Genomic DNA, 22,670 nt, shown 5'->3' on the forward strand with positions numbered 1-22,670 from the left:
TTATCATTCAGAACTGAAGGAGAGATAAAAGTGTTTCCCAGACAAACAAAAGCTAAAAAAAGTTTATCACCACAAACCACCCCCCTTACAAGAAATGTTAAATGTACTTGTTCAAACTGAAAAGAAGAACAAAAACTAGATATACAAAAAAGTATGAAAGAAAAAATCTCACTGATAAAGGCAAACATATAGTAAAGGTATTGATCAAATACCTATATAGCTACAAGGCTAAAAGAAAAAAGTAATACAATTATCTACATCCACAATAATTAGTTAAGGGATACACAAACAAAAAGATGTACAATATAGCATGAAAACCATAAAACATAGTGGGAGGAGTAAAAATGTAGTGCTTTTAGAATTCACTCAAGCTTAAGCAGCCATCAACTTAAAATAGACTGACACATACATAGATTGTTATATAAAAACCTCATGGTAACCACAAACCAAGAACCAATAATAGGTAAACAAAAATGAAAGAGAAAGGAATCCAAATATAACACTGAAGAAAGTAATCAAATTGAAAGTGTAGAGAGCAAGAGAAAAAGAAAGGAATAGGGAACTACAAAAACTACCAGAAAACAAGTAACAAAATGGCAATAAATATATACCTCTTAATAATCACTTTAAATGTCTATGGACTAAATGTTCCAATCAAAAGACATAGGGTGGCTGATTGGATAAAAAACAACACCCATCTATATGCTACTTACAGGAGATTCACATCAGAGCTAAAGACACACACAGACTGAAAGTAGGGGATGAAAAAAGATATTTCATTCAAATGGAACCAGAAAGAAACCTGGATGGCAATATTTATTTCAGACAAAATAGACTTTGATACAAAGACTGTAACAAAAGACAAAGAAGGGTATTACACAATGATAAATCAACCAACAGAAAGATATACTACTTATAAGTATATGCATTGTAGGAGCACCTAAATACATAAAGCAAATATTAGCAGACTTAAAAGATGAAATGGACAATAATAAAATAGTAGTAGGAGACTTTAACATCCCACTTATATCAATGGATAGGTTATCTAGACAGAAAATCTATAAGGAAACATTGACCTTAATGACACATTAGAGCATATGACTTAATATATATGTATAGAACATTCCATCCCAAAGCAGAAGAATACACATTCTTTTCAAGTGCACATGGAACATTCTCCAGAATACATCACATGTTAGGTCAACAAACAAGTCTCAATACATTTAAAAAGACTGAAATCATATCAAGCATCTTATCCAACTACTACAGTATAAGAATAGAAATCAAATACAGGAAAAAATAGGATAAAACACACAATCATTTGGAGTATAAACAACCTGCTACTAAACAATGAATAGGTTGCTAAAGATATCATTGAGGAAATAAAACGATACCTTGTGACAAATAAATATGGAAACCCAATGGTCCAAAATCTTTGGAATGTAGCAAAAGCAGTTCTAGGAGAAAAGTTCATGTAATACAGGCTTACCACAGGAAATAAGAAAAATCTCAAATAACTATATAACCTTACATCTAACAGAACTAGAAAAAGAAGAAGAACAAAACTAAATGTTTGTAGAAGAAAGAAAATATTAAAGATCAGAGAGAAATAAATGAAATAAAGACTAAAAAACAACAGAAAAGATCAATAAAACTAAGATCTGGTTCTTTGAAAATATTAACTAGATTGACAAACCTTTAGCTACATTCATCAAGAAAAAAGAGAGGGCTCAAATAAATAAATTCAGAAATGAAAGAGAGGTTGCAACTGACATCACAGAAATGCAAAGGATCATAAGAGATTGCTATGAACAATTATATGTCAACAAATTGGACAACCTGCAAGAAATGGGTAAATTCCTAGAAACATATAGTCTTTGACGACTGAATCAGGAAGAAATAAAAAATCTGAACAGACCAGTCATTAATAATGAAATTGAATCATTAATCAAAAATTCTCAACAAAAGAAAGTCATGGACCAGACAGCTTCACAGGTGAACTGTACATTTAAAAAAGAGTTAATATCTATCTTCTCCAACTATTTCAAAAAATTAAAGATAAAGGAATGCTCTCAGCCTCATTCTATGAGGCCAGTATCACCCTGATACCTAAACCAGACAAAGACAGTACAAAAAAAAAAAGAAAAAGTAAAAGAAATTTACAGGCCAATATCACTGATGAACATAGATGTAAAAGTTCTCAACAAAATACTAGCAAACCAAATTCAACAATACTTTAGAAATATCGTACACCATGATCAAGTGGGATTTATCCCAGTGGCTCAAGGATGATTCAATATCTGCAAATTGATCAATGTGATATACCACATTAAAGTGAAAGGTAACAAATCTTAAGATCATCTCAAGATACAGAAAAAGCATTTGATAAAATTCATATCCATTTATGATAAAAACTCTCAGCAAAGTGGGTATAGAGGAAACATGCTGCAACATAATATAAGCCATATAAGCTAAACACACAACAAACAGCATATTCAGCATGAAAAGCTGAAAGCATTTTCTCTAAGATCAGGGAGAGGACAAGGATGCCTACTCTTGCCACTTTTATTCAATATAGTATTGGAAGTCCTAGCTATAATAATGAGAAAAGAAAAAGAAATAAAAGAATTCAAAATTGGAAAGGGAGAAGTAAAACTGTCACTGTCTGCAGATAACATAAAACTATATATAGAATACCCCAAAGATGCAACCTATTAAAACTAATAAATGAATTCAGTAAGTTACAGAATGCAAAATTATTATATAAAAATATGTTGCCTTTCTATACACTGTCAATGATCTGTAACAAGATACACTTTTTTATAAATTGCATCAAAAGAATAAAATACCTAGGAATAAATTTAACCAAGGTGTATGAAGACCTGAAAACTCTAAGACTGATGAATTAAATTAAAGATGATGCAAATAAATTGAAAGATATATTGTGCTCATAGATTGGAAGAATTAATATTGCTGAAATACCCATGCTACCCAAAGCAACCTACAGATTCAATGCAACCCTTATAAAAACACCCATGACATTTTTTTTAAAGAAATAGAGAAAATAATTCTAAAATGTGTATGGAAACACAAAAGACCCCAAATAGCCAAAACAATCTTGAGAAAGAAAAACAAATCTAGAAATACCACAATCCCTGATTTCAAACCATACTTTAAAGCTATAATAATCAAATTCGTATGGTATGGGCACAAAAACAGACACATAGATCAATGGAGCAAAATAGAGAGCCCAGAAATAAACTCATGCTTATATGATCATTTAAACTATGAAAAATGAGGCAAGAATATATGATGGGGAAAAGACAACCTCTCTTAAATAAGTATTGTTGGGAAAACTGGACAGCTACATGCAAAAGAATCAAACTAGACCACTTTCTTACACCATAACAAAAATAAACTCAAAGTGGATTAAAACCTTAAAAATATAAGACATGAAACCATAAAATATTTATCCTAGAATAAAACATAGAAAACTCTTTAACATTATTCTTAGTAGTATTTTTTTTTTAATCTCTCTCCTCAGGCAAGGGAAACAAAAAGCAAAAATATATAAATGGGACTCCTTAAATGAAAAAGCTTTTGCACAGTGTAGGAAACTATGAACATAACAAAAAAACAACCTACTGAATGGGAAAAGATATTTACAAATGATATATCTGATAAGGGAACAATATCTAAAATTTGTTTTAAAAATTTATACAACTCAAAATCAAACAAACAATTCAATTAAAAAATGGGCAGAGGACCTGAATAGTCATTTTTCCAGAAGACATACAGTTGGCCAACAGACACATGAAAAGAAGTTCAACATCATTAATCAATTTTCAGGGAAGTGCAAGTGAAAACCACAATGAGATACCACCTCACTCCTGTCAGAATGGCTATCATCAAAAAAAAAAAAAGAAAAGAAAAAAGTGGTCAGAAGAGCCTAGGGGCAAGATGGGAATAAAGATGCAGACCTACTAGAGAATGGACTTGAGGATATGGAGAGGGGGAAGGGTAAGCTGGGACAAAATGAGAGAGTGGCATGGACATATATACACTACCAAACGTAAAATAGATAGCTAGTGGAAAGCAGTCACATAGCACAGGGAGATCAGCTAGGTGCTTTGTGATCACCTAGAGGGGAGGGATAGGGAGGGTGGGAGGGAGGGAGTTGCAAGAGGGAAGAGATATGGGGACATATGTATAACTGATTCACTTTGTTATAAAGCAGAAACTAACACACCATTGTAGAGAAATTATACTCAAATAAAGATGTTAAAAAAAAAGACAACAAATAACAAGAGTGATGAAGATGTGGAGAAAAAGGAACCATTGTGCACTGTTGGTGGGAATGTAAATTGGTATCGCCATTATGGAAATCAGTATGGAGGTTCCTCAAAAAATAGAAAAATATAACTATCACGTGATTCAGCAAATCCACTTCTGAGTATTTACCCAAGGAAAACAAAAACACTAATTAGAAAGGATATATGCACCTCTGTGTTCATTGCAGCACTATTTACAATAGCCAGGATATGGAATCAACCTAAGTGTCTATTGATACATGAATGGATAAAGAAGATGTGGTATATATACATACACACAATGGAATATTACTCAACCATAAAAATTTGAAATCTTGTCATTTTCAGCAACATGGATGGACCTAGATAGTATTATGCCAAGTTAAATTAATCAGACAAAGACAAATACCATATCATTCCACTTATTTGTGGAACGTAGAAAACAAAACAAACAAAACTGAAACAGAAACAAACTCATGGAGACAGAGAACAAACTAGTGATTGCCAGAGGGAAGGGTGTTAGGGGTTTGGGAGAAATGGGTGAAAGGAATTAAGAGGTACAAACTTCCAGTTATAATGTCACAGGATTTAATAAATTTTTATGGTAATAGATGGTAGCTAGACTTATTAGGGTCATCATTATGTAATGTGTTTTAATGTCAAATCACTTTGCTGTATACCTAAAATTAAGATAATATTGCAGGTCAACTATACTTCAATAAAAAGAAAAATATTTGGCTTTGGATATTCACAAATTTTACGTATACTCCATGGGTAATTTTTTCTTCACATGAGATGATACCATTTATATTGCTCTTCCAATGTTTTTTTTCATTTAATGAACAACATTCCAAGACATTATTAAAGAGTAAATTAGATGAATTCCTCATTTTGTAATGGCTGCATTGTGTAGTTTGACATATAGTTACAGTTTTAAACAAGAATTTATGGACATTATACTGGGACTATCTCATGCAAAATTCAAGGTAAAGTCAAACAACTATCAGGGAGAATAGAGGAAACAAGGAAACTCTGCAGCTGGAATCCTTTGACATTCCTTCTAGAGCTGTGTGATTATTATGTCTCTCAGGTAAAATTCCTCGAAGAGTATTGGGCTGGTCTAGCTGAAGTCAGTTGCTACACTTTTTCCAATGAGGTTTGACCAAGGGGTCAGGATCACATAGAAAATAACATGGCTGCCAACAACCAATACCTGAGGTGGGATGCAGAGCCTATGTCTTAATTTTGTCTTTCTGGTATTTATCCAGTGTCTTACCATCTCCATAGAAAGAGTTGTGACAAAGTATCTCTCTGTAATAAGTTGTCCTCCCCTAATATTTTCCCTTTACTTCAGTGTTTTACTGATATCATGTGCTAAATTAAAATATTATTTGTGTGACAGGCCCTGAAATTCAGGTTCAGAGTAGGCCAGCCCTGTGAGCAGCAATGAGAGGAGGGAAAGGAAGCCTGTATGAGACCTGAGTCATAGATCCTTGCTTTCCGTATCCAATACACCCTCCCCCATTTGCTTTGTCTAGCTCCCAACCTGCATGTCCAACTGCTTACCAATACCTTCATCTAGACATACAATGGATACTTCAAATCAGCATTTCCAACACTGAATTAACTTCTTTTCACAGATTTCTACTTGTTCTGGCTTACCTCAATTAATAGCACCTCCAGACAACTCCTTCCTCACTCTGCTTTCCAATCAGTCACCAACTCCTGTCAGTTCTTCCTTTACGGCCTCTCAAATCACTCCACTTTTCTCCAGTCCATTGGCACTGCGCTAGTTTCGGCTACCATATTCTCTAGTCTGGACAACTGCAATCTCTAACTCATCTAACTTATCTATTGCTTCCAGTCATGCTCCCTACAATCAGTTCTCAACCCTGCAGCAAGTGACAACAAAATTTTTCTTGCAACTATTCTCTCTTCAGAATAAAACCGGGAGTCCCTAGCAGAGCCTGACACAGGATAGCATTGCTCAGTCAGCTAGGCATTCCACAAATTGCCATCTTCTTCCATCTTAGCCTCTATCTTCCTTATTACCCTTTTTCTCTATTTTCTTTTAGCTCCCTGATTTCTTGCCTCTAAGAGCAATGATTCTGAGCTTTGACTGCACATTAGAAAACTCACCTGGAGAACTTTAAAAAATCCTATCACCCTGGTCATCCCAAGCCAAGTAAATCAGAACCTCTGGGGGAGGAACCCAGGGATCAATACGTTTTTAAAGCTTCCCAGATGATTACAACGTGCATCCAAGTTTGCGAGCCTCTGCATCTTGTTTATGTTTTCTTCCTCTACCTGACCCAATCCCTATCCCCACTTTGTTTATTCTCTCTCCCCCTCCCCAAGCTGCCTAGCTCCTACTCATCCTATAGATTTTAGCTTATAACATGGGTGCACCGGGAAACCCTTCTTAACCACAAGGAATAAATTATGGGAATAGACGCAGAATTTTGAACAATAAAACTCTCAAGATCTCTAAATTCATATCTATAAATTATCCTTTGGACCATTTGATATCTATGTAATACATATTTTGCAGATTTAACTGTGTTTATCAGGCCAACAATATACATTCCTTAATTTATTACCAACTGTCAGAGTTTGTTCTAGATGATTTGTCTACATTATCTCATTTAATAATAAATGAGATTTATTTATGATTTTCAACAATCTTAAGGAAGTATTCAAATCCTATTTTATTGCTGAGAAAACTGAAGCTTGGACAATTTAATACATTTCCCAAATAAACACTAAAACTAAAGTCTAGATACCAATACAAGTCACGAAAAAGCAGAATATAAAATATTTCCCAGTCTAATTTTTTTTTAAAAATCAAAGTACTGTGTAGTAGCAAAAACATAATTTGCAGATATGTATTTTGAGTTTCAACTTTTCTAAAAATTTAAATGTCACAGAATAAGTCAATTTTCATTGTAGTATAAAATTAATCAGACACAGTTAGTTGTTACATATTTTACAAAATATAATCTGTTGATCAAGTTACCTGGTTTTTTCCTGATCAACCCTTTTTTATAAAACTCCTGGCAATGAAGTTGATGCATTATTGAGATAAATTGTATGTCATTTTAAAATAAATTATGTCTTTCTGTTGGTTTGAGTGCTGTAAAAAAAATCACAGTATGGTGAATAAAAAGTTTTGAAATCCTTTAAACAAGAAACTTTTTTGAAATGTATGGTTTTTTTTTTTTGTTTGTTTGTTTGTTTGTTTACAGTACGTGGGCCTCTCACTGTTGTGGCCTCTCCCGTTGTGGAGCACAGGCTCCAGACACACAGGCTCAGCGGCCATGGCTCACAGGCCCAGCCACTCTGCTGCATGTGGGATCTTCCCGGACCGGGGCACGAACCCGTGTCCCCTGCATCGGCAGGCGGACTCTCAGCCACTGTGCCACCAGAGAAGCCCAAAATGTATGTTTTTTAAATGTTAGATGCTTATGGAAAAAACTACTCAGCGGCATAGCAGAAGAATAATAAAAATGCCTAAATATCAGCTAATGATTTTACGACATACACCAGTGTGTCTGATAAGCACAAGATTCAGATGAGGGAAATGTCAACTTAGTTTATTTTGCTTTAAATTAGGAAACAGTTCCTTTACAGTTCTAACGTATACTTAATGGGGAGCCTTGTAAAAACAACAGTTAGGAATAAAAGCTTAAAACAAGATTTTTAGCAGTTTTAATGCTTCAGAGATCTTTGTATCTACTGCATTGTTAATAGACATTAAGGTTTCAGAACCAGAACATATACCTCATCCTTTTTATTCACTATCACTTCCTCTCTCCTCTCCTCTTCTCCCCTCCCCTTAGTGCTCATAATCTCTCTTTATTTTTTCCAGCTTGCTCTGTGTGCTTACCTCCTGTATAATTACCATAAATAATCAGCAATACAGGACTGGTGTGGTACAAATGGCACACCTTGGTTGTGTTGTCAGCAACCACTTCAAGTGGTGGTAGTCTAAACATTTGCACTCTTCTTGTCACAATGTCTCATATTTAAGTATTTCATCACAAGTAATTCTTTTAAAATCCAGTAGGTAAAAAATCTGTATGTCTCTCCATGGTTAATACCTGACCCATAAGCCACCTTTCCCTATCCATTGAAGTGTTGACTGGCCAAAACACTTGACTCTACATGCCTGGAAAGGGTGTTAGCTACAGCTCAGAATTATTCCTTCAAATTAAAACAAAGCACAAGAAACCAAAATTGTTCTTCCCTATTAAGAAGTGAGCAGAGGAAAACAGAGGATTTGTTTAGCTGTAAACCAAGTAAAACCAGGGCTATGGTACCTTCTACTTTGCCAAGGCTAAAGTAAGGCCATGACTTCAGGGATTACAAGATTACAAGGAAGGGAACAACCTGGCACTTTCTGGAGCCAGTTATTAATGTGATAGATAAAAAAATAGCAGAGGTTCCCAGTAAATAATAAAATATTCAGGAAAATCCCTTATTATTTGTTTCTTTGCCCATTCCCTGTCTTCACTGCCAGACTCAAGATTCTGGAGTTACTATTTCCCCTCCTTGTGCTCTGTTGAGTATTCTGTGGGTCTTCCCAGCTGCAAGACAATTTTTCATCCCCAGTCTTCCCAAAGAAAGTGTGAGCTTCTTTAGCATGTAATAATGAATTCCCAGTTTTGAAGAGGTAGAAAGCTCTAATTTCCAAATCACTAGTACTACTCCGCACCCTCCTCCATCCCCACACATATATGGGGCCCAAGATGTGTAAAAGGACAAAATTATACTGTTAGATAGTACTGTACAAACTAGTCAGATTCCCTAACTCAAAAGTGAAGAAATTGTGGGTGAGAGAATTCATTTGCTCAAATTCACACTAGTTACTGGCTAACTAGAATAGGATTTAGAGTTCCAGTTGAGTATATTTCCTAACTATTTATCTTAGTAAACTAATTTTGTTTACAAAATTTTATGACATCTTTTAATATAAGTTGGAGACACCTGTGTCATCACAAAACTCGGGGTGGGATCACTGCCAAAGAGAAGCATAGGATTTAATTGAAATTTAAAAAAATTCAATTTGTGCTGTGCTTATTCACAAGCTTCACTGATGCCAGATTTTTTTCCTTCAGTGTCTGGGTTTTGTTGGCACAAAAAATTACTCCCCTGGGTGATCTGTTTCTTTTCATAAATTTGCAATGCAATTTCAAATGTTGCATTTTCTTGCATTTCCTTTGATTTGTCATTGTCATCCTTTCCAGTATTGACTAACCATTGCACATCGTTTTCTTTTTTTTTAATTTAATTTATTTATTTTATTTATTTTTGGCTGTTTTGGGTCTTCGTTGCTGCAGGTGGGCTTTCTCTAGTTGTGGCGAGTGGGAGCTACTCTTCTTTGCAGTTCACGGGCTTCTCACTGCGGTGGCTTCTCTTGTTGCGGAGCATGGGTTCTAGGCGCGTGGGCTTCAGTATTTGTGACCCGCGGGCTCAGTAGTTGTGGTGCACGGGCTTAGTTGCTCTGCAGCATGTAGGATCTTCCTGGACCAGGGATCGAATCCATGTCCCCTGCATTGGCAGGAGGATTCTTAACCACTGTGCCACCAGGGAAGCCCGCACACCCTGTTTTCAAACAAGATGGTACAGCTTCTTCAGAGAAACTACTGAGAAACTTGAGGAAGATTACCTGCTTATCTAGGGTAATTGCCTCTTAACTCTCTGTTTTTTGTAGCTCTTCTTCTTGACCCAGGTAGGTGGCTTCTGGAATAAACCAACTGGACCAAACCCATTCTGAAAACCTGTCTTAAGAGGTCTTATATCAGCTTTGCTTCACACTCATTTGCCAAACATCAAATAGATCCCTTCTCCTCTTCCTTAGGTCTTCAATGACCAGCTGATTTAGATGTAGACTTCATGAAGTCCATGCATAATTGTTCTTACTTTGAAGCATTTAGTTCAATGACATATCTATGATGTATCTATGTTAAGTGCTAGCTCTGTAAGCACATGTGATGAGTGCTTCCCAAACGTAATTCCAATATGCAATTCCAGATTCTCCAGTATCCAGGACACCCAACAGGTACTACAAAATATTACTTAGCTGCAGCCTGTGCTCTGGATCATGACACTTCTTCAATCCCAACCAGACCTTTACATTGGAAACTATAGATATCGTTTTCCCTACTTTTAAATTTAGATATAACTAAAACATTGCATGCTTATCTTTCAGACTGTGAGTTCCTTAAGGACAATGACTATAGAGTATTTAACTTTGACTTCCCAGTGACTAAAAGCCTGATGTTTTAAGGGTATTTAATAAATGATGAATCAATAAATGAATGAATAAATAAGAAATGAATGAATGTGCTTCAAATCCCTCCCATACAAAGATAACGCTATTGATATTATACATTAATTAAGGCCAATTTTCTCTTCTGTGATAATTGTTTCTTTGCCCTTTCCCTACCGCAGGTCCCTTTCTTCATCTCCACCTCAAAAGGAACTATCCCTTTTCTGCTATGGTCCAACATTGTAGGAAACTGCAAGGCTTGTAGAAGATGCTGGTTTCATATATCAAAATAATAATTTGGCATGGCCTAATAAATTATCGGATATTAATTAGGGACAATAATCAGAATTCCAATCTGTAAGCAAAACTAACATTCTTCATTAACAGATTATCTGGGGCGTGAGCATTGAAAGGGGGCACACCATTTCAAAGTTAGGGAAGCTAGACTGGAACTCAGTTAGGAAAGGAATTGGAAGCAGAGTAAGACGGAGTTATAATACCAACTGGTGCGAAAATAGATGGGAACTTCTAAATGCAACCACAGAGACAACTCATATCTTCCCCACCCCCTGCAAGGAGATTGGATTGTTGATGGTTACTCAGCAACCACACTCTTTTGCACATACCCATCTCAGTGACTTCTCACTTTTTTCCCTTTTAGAGCTGCCTTTGATATTCATTTATTACTCACATTTCAGATATCAGCAAATGTACAGTTTGTTCTGAAATCTGAACCCTACTCAAGATGGTCCATCTGCTACAGAGAGTTCTGTGTCACTGACCACACAGACTAAGGACAATAGCTATGGCAGAGTATTTTAAATGTACAAATCCTTCACTGCTGAGTTCCACTTTTAGAAATTTAATCTAAGGAAATATTCAGAAATGTGCTCACACTGATTTCTCATTATTTATAATGTCAAAAAACTGGAAACAATCTTAAATAAAGTTGTACACTAGAAATTGGTTTAGTAAATTATGATACCTCCATACAATCAAATACCTTCAACTAAAAATCAAGTCATGATGCCATATTAACATTTTTATTATCATGAAAACCTGATTATCATATATTCTTTTAAAATGCATACTATTGAGTTATTTTATTACATATGTAAATATGCACATGAAAAAATCCTAGAAGGATAAAAGTAAAATGTTAACAGTGGTTATCTTTGGGTGGTAAGATTATAGTAAGCATTAATAACTTTTTAGTTTTGGGGCATTTTCCTAGGTTTCTGATTTGAAAATATATTAACTAAAGCATTAATTTAAAAAAATAGAACAGACAAAAGAGGAGATTAACTATTTGTTGGGAATTCAAGAGCAATGAAATTTCTCCCTTGTCTTCAAAATTATCTCTGCAATGAGCTTATTGATGTCTAAAATTTAAATTTAGAGACTCATTTCTTTGTTCTTACTATCTTTTGCTATCTTTCAATATCTATATTGAAAATATATCTAAAAGGCAAAACATTCATTCCACTAAGCATTTATACAGATAGGAGGCCAATGCTTTTTGAGCTATGTCTGTGAAATCAATTTATTAGATCTTAGCTTGAATATGAAATAAATTAAATGGAGTAGAATAGAAAATATCTGAGTTTATCCTTCCTAATAAAGGAAGGTATTATTTCAGGATACTTTAACTTCAGTTATATATGTGTGTATCGGGACATGAGGTAAAATGTATTCTTTATGGAAGGACATGGTTGATCAGTTTGAAATTCACTGTGATAGTGTGAACACATAGACTAGATCTTCTGAAATGTGTTTTTGATGGTGGCAGAAGATATTTGTGAAAGGGCACTGGATGCTTCAAGTAGTTGAAAGGGAAATTCCTAGGTTTTAAGAATGCAGAAAGGGAGATGAGAGTATCAAAGGACACAATTCATTCTGTGGCTGTCTTTAGCTCCCTTTGGCTCCCCTGGGGAAACTAAAATATAGCACAGAACCCCATTCAGCAGTTGTAGCGGATAGAACTTTTATAGTTACTAAAGTTTAGGAGTATAGGATCAGTGTAACTCATTGAGCTCTTTAAGATCTTATTATCTGTTGGTATCTACAATTTGTTGGTACTTGTTCTGTGGTGTGAAAGTGAAACCATACACCTCAGATTAGGATTTGAACCCAAGGGCTGGGACTCAAACCCAGCCAAAATCCATATTGGGACTTGAACCCATGGTCTTTTAATTAGAATTGTTCACCTGGTGTCAGGGCTTACTGCGGCTCAGGTTCTTTGTGTTTCACTGCAGAATGAATTCAGCAAGAAGCAAAGTGATAGGCAAGAAGTAGATTTATTAATATAGGATGCTTGTGAGAGATGTAAGTGAGCAGGCAAGGGGGCTCTGCCCCAAGAATTAAGTAGGCTACATTTTTATAATCAAAAGAAAGTGGGGAGGGGAAGAAGACCAACTTCTTCCTCATTCTTTGAGTAGATGTCAGGCTTACATCATTAGCTCCTTCTCAACAACGAGCAGGAGAGTGTTTGACCCTATAAGGTCAAACTAGGACTGTCATGGCACTTATTCAAATCAGCAGAAGGGTGGTACTATATACTAAAATATGTTAAGTCATCTCAGGTTTCAGTATAATGAGAGTCTTCCTTCTACTTTGGAATGTCACCTTTCCCTTGGTTATTCCTATCCTTGGTTCTAAGGATCATTATCTTGCTGGACTGAACTAGCAGAATGCAGGCCTCATTTTTTCACTTAATGACCTGGGGCCTTTCTTGTGCTTTTATTGATGGCTTTATAATTAAGCAAGCCTGCTTTGTTCCACAACGTTCTGATAGTTTTCTTGAGTGATCATTAATGTACAGTGGTTTCCCAAAGTTCCCTCTATGTATAATCCCCTAATGGGATTTCTAAAACTACCTGTGTAACTATCCTACTCTTTCCCTATCAAAAGTGGTACTAATCTGTATAAACCACATTTATGGTAACTGAATGATCAAATATATTAATATACTTCCAAATAACATAAGGAAGAGACTGTAGTGCCTTCTTTGACCTTCTAGAATCCAAGATTCTAAACAGTTTGGGAAGTCAAAATTTATCCTGACTTCTTATTCTGCACCAGTTCATGGATTTGCATCCTTTCTTGGATATTCTTTGTTGCTATACAGCCCAGAACTTCTCATCTGAGCAAAGGAATCTGGGGAAAAATACAGTAAATTGTCATGATTTTATGTGTTGCCTCTTCAATGGATATTTGCATTCAAAGGAGGACCTAGTACTGTTGAGAAAGATCTTTAGCACACAAAAATGAGTCCAATCTGTGACAGACCAGGAATAGATCTGTAGTGGATATTTCTCATGCTTTGACCTTTGTAATCTTTTGACATCCTCCCCCAAGGTAGACATCTAAGCCACAGACAAGTGACCTTAGCTCTGCTAATCACATGCATTCAGTTGAGACTTTCAGTTGGAGGAGAGTATGTGAGGAGGCAGGCATTGTATTAAATACATTTTTCTAGTGAAGGTGGTTGCAGTGGCATACAGTTTTCAGGGGGGCAGTCGTAGAGTCCTTGGTATCTAATGCCCAAGGTCAGTGGTGTGAGTTGGGTTGTCTGTGCCCATTAGGAGAGCAATGAGATCTTGGCTGTAGTGGTTCTACAATGTGGTTGGGGCTTTGTTTCTGGCTGCATTGTTTACAAACCTGAAATCTGTGCCATTTCTAGTATCTGTTAACATACTTCTTGCTGTTTAAATTAGTTAGAATGAGTTTTGTTGTTTGTGACTAAAAACTTCAGTTGGTTACTCTCTTCCTTCAAATCATATTATGTAGACAAAGGTGGGCAAACTATGGGAAAATCCACCGGTGATGTCAGATGGTTCTTCCATGTACGTTATCTAATACTTACCTATGTATATTTTCTTTTTGGGAAGGACAGAGAACAACTGATGGAAATCTATTATTTAACTTTTAGTTATTTGTATAAGTGATGTTTGGTTAGAGTTCTTAAAGGTGAATTACTGAAGACTAGGATGAAGGTCTTGAGATATAAGTCAACTCTTCCTTTTGACATTTGCTGGAATGACTACTTTTTTTCATGTTTTGTTCTACTAGGAAGAAATTGTATTATTGAATTTACACTAATTAATGGATTCTGTTCATGTGTACAAGAAATAAAGTAAAAGAGTTATAAAGTAGATAAGAAGATAAAAAATTAAAAAATGACATCCTTTTATTCATTCATTATAGTCTTTAAACTATAGAACATTACAAGCAAAATAAAAATTTCAAAGTTGTTTTCACTTTTGTATTGACCCAGTCTATCTGATAAATAATACAAAAGTATAATTTAATCTACTGCTTGGCACATAGAGATCAACAAATACTTTTAACTAAAAGAATAAATGGCTTAGTAAGGAGAACCGAAGGTCATGCAATTTTCATTAATTCAATGGGCTTTACAATCACAACAGCCAAACTTGCTGCACCATTGCTTCAAGAATTCTGTTCAATTCACATATTGGGAGGAGCATAGTAAAAACCAAACATTCAGGTCATTAAAATGTTACACAGAAAAGACAATTTTAAAGTTTTTATTCAATATGCATTAGTGTGTGTGTGTGTTTTCTTTTTAAAAACTATTTCTACTTTTAATTCTGAAAGATGAAGCTAATCATTTAGGAATTGTCATATTACCTTTTTCTTATAATTTGCTAAGTGGAAGAGTTTTTGAGATTAGGCTTAAGTCTTCTAAGGCCCAATAAGCAGATGAGTAAATATCAGTGACTAACATTTGAACTTTAATCATGATTATGATGGTTTCAGCTTTTATTAGCCACTTCTACTATAACTCTCATGAGCAAAGAATCTGAGTTTTGGTGCTATTTATGAAGAAAAATGGCTTCAACATTGCAACACACAGAATGAAAGCATTGTGTGTACCATGAGACTTTTTAGGTACATATCAAATTAGTGTAACTGTTAATTACATTTGGAAAAATGGGAGGAAAGTATAGATTGAAAATTCTGACCTGGAGTAGGTTGACAGTGAAAATAATTAAATAAAGTAAAATACATCTTGTCAACTCAAAAACTATCTATTTTCAAGGTTTTCTGGGTTAGACGGCATTTTTAAAATTGCTTTGAACTAATGTCTTTGAAATGTTTGCAAAACTACTTAGAGAAGCTGAGCTAATGTTTCTTAAGCAAGGAGCTGGAAGGAAAAGAAGGGTGGTAGCAGGCTGCTGAAGTAAAACACTTCTGCACGGAGTCAAGTTTATGGTGGCATTAAAGAGCAAAACTCTGGAGCTGGACAGATTTGGTCTCTGTGTTATTTAATCTCTCTATTTTTCAGTTTCCATATTATTAAATACCCTTCAGGATTTTAAGTGTTAAATGAAAAGTACTTTGCATAGTACATGGAATGTAATAAACTCCATAATAAATGGTGATGATGTGGTAATAATAAAGGTAATGATAATGCTATTTTGAGGGAAGCAGGCAAGAGGAGGGCAGTGTTTTTTATATGTGCTTGTCAATTCTCATGCTGCACATAGACCTACTAAAGCAGAACTTCAGGGCTTGGGACCTAAAAAAAATATATATATATATATATATATATATATATTTTTTTTTTGCGGTATGCGGACCTCACTGTTGTGGCCTCTCTCGCTGGGGAGCAGAGGCTCCGGATGCACAGGTTCAACGGCCATGGCTCACGGACCCAGCTGCTCTGTGGCATGTGGGATCTTTCTGAATTGGGGCATGAACCCGTGTCCCCTGCATCGGCAGGCGGACTCTCAACCACTGCGCCACCAGGGAAACCCTAAAAATATATATTTTAAAAAATCCCCTGGAGACTGTATTAATAGGCTAACTTTGACGACCACTGGAATTTAGTAAAGGTTGCTGGCATCCTATTGACTTTTGTGGTGTGAAGAAAACTGTAACCAAGAAAAGAACTCATACTTCTTTACACCTATGTGAATCTCTAGATGTGATATGAAACTACCTTACGGCTACACACAAAGCTTGTGTGTTAGCTTAAATAATCTCTTCAATTAAAAAATAAGTAAATAAACAGATCTTAACATTCTTAAGACCAATAAACACATTGAAAAAGCAAATAGCTAAGCCTATGTTGATTCATAAATAATATCTCTGACCAGTGAAGGTATCAGCTGTGGGTGGTTTGGAACTCAAGTGAGACCTGAGGCAGAGTTTACAAACACTATTTTCCTTCATATTCCTAATAGTTGTCCTCTAATCCTATTCTAGAAAGCTCAGTGTCACCATGGGGCTGCAATCCTAATTAGTTTTCTTCTCTGCAATCCTAATTTTCTTCTCTGCAATCCTAGTTTTCTTATTTTCTTAATTTTCCTAATTTTCTTCTCTGCAATCCTAGTTTTCTTCTCTGCAATCCTAATTAGTTTTCTTCTCTGACAGATAAGGTGGACCCATGGACACTTCTCTGCATCCTTAAGTGGATAAGACCAAGCTCTGGGGGTAAAAAATGTTGGTAAGGATGTGGAGAAAAAGGAACCCTGTGCACTGTTGGTGAGAATTTGGGCAGCCACTATGGAAAACAGTATGATAGACTCCAGCAATCCCACTTCTGGGTATATATCCAAAGTTATTAAAATTAGGATTTCAAAAAGATATCTGTACTCCCATATTTATTGCAACATTATTCACAATAGCCAATATATGGAAACAACATAAGTGTCCATCAAAAGATGGATGGATAAAGAATATGTAGTAGGGCTTCCCTGGTGGCGCAGTGGTTGAGAGTCCACCTGCCAATGCAGGGGACACAAGTTCGTGCCCCGGTCCGGGAAGATCCCACATGCTGTGGAGCAGCTGGGCCCGTGAGCCTTGGCTGCTGAGCCTGTATGTCCAGAGCCTGTGCTCTGCAACGGGAGAGGCCACAACAGTGAGAGGCCTGTGTATCGCAAAAAAAAAAAAAAAAAAAAAAAAAAGAATATGTAGTATATACATTGAAATATATACAATGAAATATTATTCAACTGTGAGAAAGAAGGAAATCCTGCCATTTGCAACAACTTGTGTGCACCTTGAGGCCATTATGCTAAGTGAAATAAGTCAGACAGAGAAAGACAAATACTGTATAATATCCATTATACGTGGAATCTCAAAAAGCCAAATTCATAGAAAGAGAGAGTAAAGTAGTGGTTACCATGGCTTGGGGTGGGGAAAATGGGGAGATGTTGGTTAAAGGGTACAAATTTCCAATTATAAGATTAACACAGGATTAAATATACAGGATTATATTTAATTACATAATTAAATATATTAAATCCTGTATATTAAATATACAGGATTATATTTATATTATGCTGTATATTTAATCCTCAGAATATATAAGATTTTCTGTGCATATAAGATTTTATATGCACAGAAAAATATCTATAATCTATGCTTATAGTTAATATTGCTGTATTATATACTTGGAAGTTGCTAAGAGACATCTTAAAAATTCTCACCACAAAAAAGAAACAGTAAATATGTGACAGGACCAAGGTGTTAGCTAATGATACAGTGGTACAGATTTTGCAATATATAAATGTATCAAATCAACACATTGTACACCTAACCTTACACAATGTTATATATCTATTTCTCAATAAAGCTGGGAAGAAAGGACTAAACTCTGAGATATCAGTGAATGTTTACTGGACTGTAAAATAAAGCAAATGAAATTGCTTCACTTATTTTAAATGACTGTGAAGATTTACTGAAGTCCATGCATTTGCTCCCAATCTTGAGTCCATGCAATGCATTTATTTTAGGTACTTTTGGAATAATTTGTATTCTCTGAACTCAAGTCAGTCACATGTTCTGAGATATAGTCTACATAGGAGCATTACCTACTGTGATATACTCAAGTTTACCACTCAGGGAAAAATGTCCTTTTAAAACATAATTTTTTTTTTTTTTTTTTTTTTTTTTTTTTTTTTTTTTCAATACGCGGGCCTCTCACTGTTGTGGCCTCTTCCGTTGTGGAGCACAGGCTCCAGACGCGCAGGCTCAGCAGCCATGGCTCACGGGCCCAGCCGCTCCGCGGCACGTGGGATCTTCCTGGACCGGGGCACGAACCCGTGTCCCCTGCATCGGCAGGCGGACTCTCAACCACTGCGCCACCAGGGAAGCCCTAAAACATAATTTTAAAAGGATAAATCTGACTTCTGGAAGATTGAGAGGGAACTAGACAATGACGCTTTAGCAGCAATTTTTGGTGAGCATCAAAGACAAGACAATAACATTAATAATGTAACATTTGTATAACACTTTACAATTTAGAAAAGGCTTTGCAAATGCTGTTTTACATTTTGAGTTTTGAGAACACTTATTTTATTTAGTTTGATTTCTGTAGTCAAAAAGAAAAGGAAAAGAGAGCAACATTAAGGAATTACCCGCCCAAATATACAGGTATTAACTGCTGGAGTTGGATCTTTAGTTTCAATGCTTTATTGACTAAATGATGTTCATGACTTCAAGTCCAATATTTGCATTGTAAAAAGTTTATATGATCACGGTTTGTGTGTAGTAAAGAAATACTAGCTTATCAACTTTTGGTGTTGATTCTAAAATTAAGTATGATAGTTCCTTTACAGAGGTTTTACTAATTGGGTCAAGGAGCTAACTTATTGAATCCTCAACTAGGAGATAACTTCGTATCACAATTCATAGTGTTTCATAATATCCTCTGTGTCCACATAGAAATTTCATTGGTTTCAACAATTCTTTCTCAACAGATAGTTAGAAAAAGAAAGCTACCATATTAAGCACACAGATATATTGCAGAGATTCTTGTATGAGGAATAAAATTCTAAAATTAAAAGGGTAATAATAAAATTCTCATTGAATTAATTACATAGAATGAGACTCAGATCCAATAATAATTACATAGTGTTTTAATAACACTCTATAATCTCTAACTAGATAATTCAAACATCTTCCTTACAAAGTAGTGTGAATATTATCTTTGTGGTTTAGAATAATCATTTCTGATTAAATGTTTTTATAAAAATCATGCCACTTCATTGTATTTATAGCTTGTTTCTTCTCACTAATTTAAAGAACTTAACTTAGACATCAATTAAGCCGTCTGTCATGATTCTGTAGCCATGTGTTAATTTTCTGATAGGTATGGAGGGGAATAGAGGAGAGGCATAGATTTACACTATAGGATATGTATACATATACAAATGCGTGTGTGTGCACCTATGCTAGATTGTGAAAACACACATATACACACATATACATAACCTGTGTAATTCATAAAGTCTCTCAGAATGTACTACTAACCATTTTAAATGGAAATCATTGGGAGCTGAAAGGGTGGCATGGAAAAATATTTGTAGAAATGAACTAAAGAAGAGGTAGCAACTTTCTTAACCTGAACTAGATACAACAGCAAATCATTTTTGGTTTTGTTCTATTGTTGGCATACTCCTTTAGCTCCAGCAAACTTTTCTGATAATGATACCTAACCAAAGAAGGCAGCATATATTTTAAGAGCACTGGTTTTGGAGTTCAAAGACCTGGTAACATTAGGGAAACACCTTGACCATCATTTTCCTCATATGTAAAATGAAACTAATTATCTAATTAGTGATTATAGAGTGTTAGGTGAAATGGTATGAAGTAAATCAAAACTGAAAGGGACACAAAATCATGCTTATGACAGTTGATTAGAAAATAGTAAGCAATCACTGCAATTCCCTTGGCTTTTTAATGGAGCATATATTTCAACTAAACTTGAATGTAATTTAACTGTAATATTGTTTAAGTCTATAGTAGAAATGTGCATTTTCTAGATTCAGGACACAAATTCTTTTCCTTAATTAAAAAAAAATTATGCCTTGTTTAAAATCTCCAACAATAAAGGCAAAACACACTCTTGAGTGCTTGTCTGTTCCCACAGAATATCCTCTCAGAGAATTTAACTTCTGTCTTCAATTTTCAGAATGAGTGGAGAAAATTTAACTTTATATGACATTTCCTTTCCTTTTATTTTTCAAATTATGAGAGATTTCAAACTTACGAAAAGTAATAATAGTAGCAAATAGTGGCACCAGGTTTGGTTCTCAAGCATTTTACATGTACTGAGTCATTAGATTTTCACAGTAACACTTTGAGGCAAATACATCAATTCTCTTCATTTTACAAGTGAAAAAAGTGAGGTTTGATGTAAGGTAGCTAATAAACAGCAGAACTGGGATGTGAATGCAGGTCACTTGACTCTGCAGTCTGGTCTTAACCATGTCACAATACTATCTACTTTGTAAAAAGAGAAAGTAAGCCTCAAAATATGATAAATGTTAAATTTTGCCATGTTTTCTCCAGATTAGTTTCTTCTTTGGGTGGCAGTAAGAAGATGATAAACAGAACAGAGGTAGTTGACCCCCATCTTGTGCCCCTTTCCAAATTCAATATCCTCCACAGAGCATTTCCACAGAGGCAACATTAGTCAGGAAACTAGTAGTTTCTTCATCAGTGGCACAGTGTGTCTTTGAAAATTTAAGCCTGAAAATGCCATAAGTATATTAGAAAATTTGGTTTAAAAAGTTTAATTACTAGTTAGATGTTAAAAAAATCATTAAGTTGTTTTACAATTTTTGGTGGACAATTTGTTCTTCATTAGAAACATTTACCTTCCATTATACTAGAAGAAAATAGAAAGAACTGAATAAAATTCAGAACCAATTCAGCCTGATTTTATCACAATTCAGTCATTATAATAAACTCCTTATACAACATTCTTCTTTCCAAAGTATGCATTCTTTATGGGTTTTACTGTGGTACTCAATAGCAAGACTTTTATTATCAGTGTTTCTGCATAATTTAGATAGTGAATTTAAGAGTTAAGATTTAAGAATTTCCACAGGGAGAAATTAAGATGGTGGGGTAAAAGGATATGGAGGTCACCTCCTCCCATGAACACACCAAAAATACATCTACATGTGGAACAATTCTCATTGAAAACTAACTGGAAACTGGCAGAAGGACTCTTATACAACAAAGGCTGAAAGAAAGATACACATGTAATTGGAATGAGAAGACCTGTGCCCCTGGGAGGAGACTCAGAGTAATAGGTAGATTGCATGAGTGAACACCTGCTCTGGAGAGTGAAAGGGTTGAGCCACAGACTGGGCATCCCAGTCCTGAGGCCCTATGCATAGTAGACAAACCCCTTTGGCTGGGTGGAGAACTTCTGGAACAGATAGAAATGCTGGAGAATCAGGGACTCCACTAGAGAGGAGTGTGCAGGTGCTGGATGCCCTCAAGCAAGGCAGAGAGGGATCTGCCCTAGAAGCTGCTAGGATTCCCAAGAAACTGCTTCACCATGCTCCCCAGCCCGAGGTGAGTGAATGCCCAGACCCCACTCGCTCTATGCCACAGTGCAACACTGGATCTAGGGTGACTGGAACCTGGGAAAAGACATGACCTTGGGGCACAGAGGTAACCTGGTCCTCAGGCAGAGCCCAGGTGGGGCAGCAGTGGTGTTGGCATTTACTCAAGTGGTACACTAGAAGCAGCCCAGACTTCTGATGATGAAAAGCTGAAAACTTTCCTGCTAAATTCAGGAACAAGACAAGGATGCCCACTCTCACCGCTTCTATTTGACAAAGTATTGGAAGTACTAGCCACAGCAGTCAGACAAGAAAAAGAAATAAAATGTATCCAAATTGGAAGAGAAGAATCAAAACTGTCACTATTTGCACTACACTACACACTACATAGTGAACCCTAAAGTCTCCACACAAAAACTACTAGAATAGGATTTTTATGATTTGTTGAGGTCTAATTGTCCATTTTTCTTAGTGCTTTTAAAAGTCTTGGCAATGTATTTTTAGCACTTTGGAAAGTTAAAGCAAAGTTTTATCTGGCTATTTAATGGTTAGTATAATATCTACAATCCAGTGATTTATGAATGTGAGCTAAAGATTTCCCTTTTTGACAAGATATATTCAAGCTCCATTTAAAGCACATATTTAAGTCATTTAACAAACATCTAACAAGTTCCAGTTCCAGGCATTCCATTCTAGTGGGAGATTTTGTATTTTATTGGATTTGTCATCTCTGTCTTAAGTGTCCATAAAAATGGA

The sequence above is a fragment of the Delphinus delphis genome, chromosome 11, assembly GCF_949987515.2.
Source record: "Delphinus delphis chromosome 11, mDelDel1.2, whole genome shotgun sequence".
Lineage (NCBI taxonomy): Eukaryota > Metazoa > Chordata > Mammalia > Artiodactyla > Delphinidae > Delphinus > Delphinus delphis.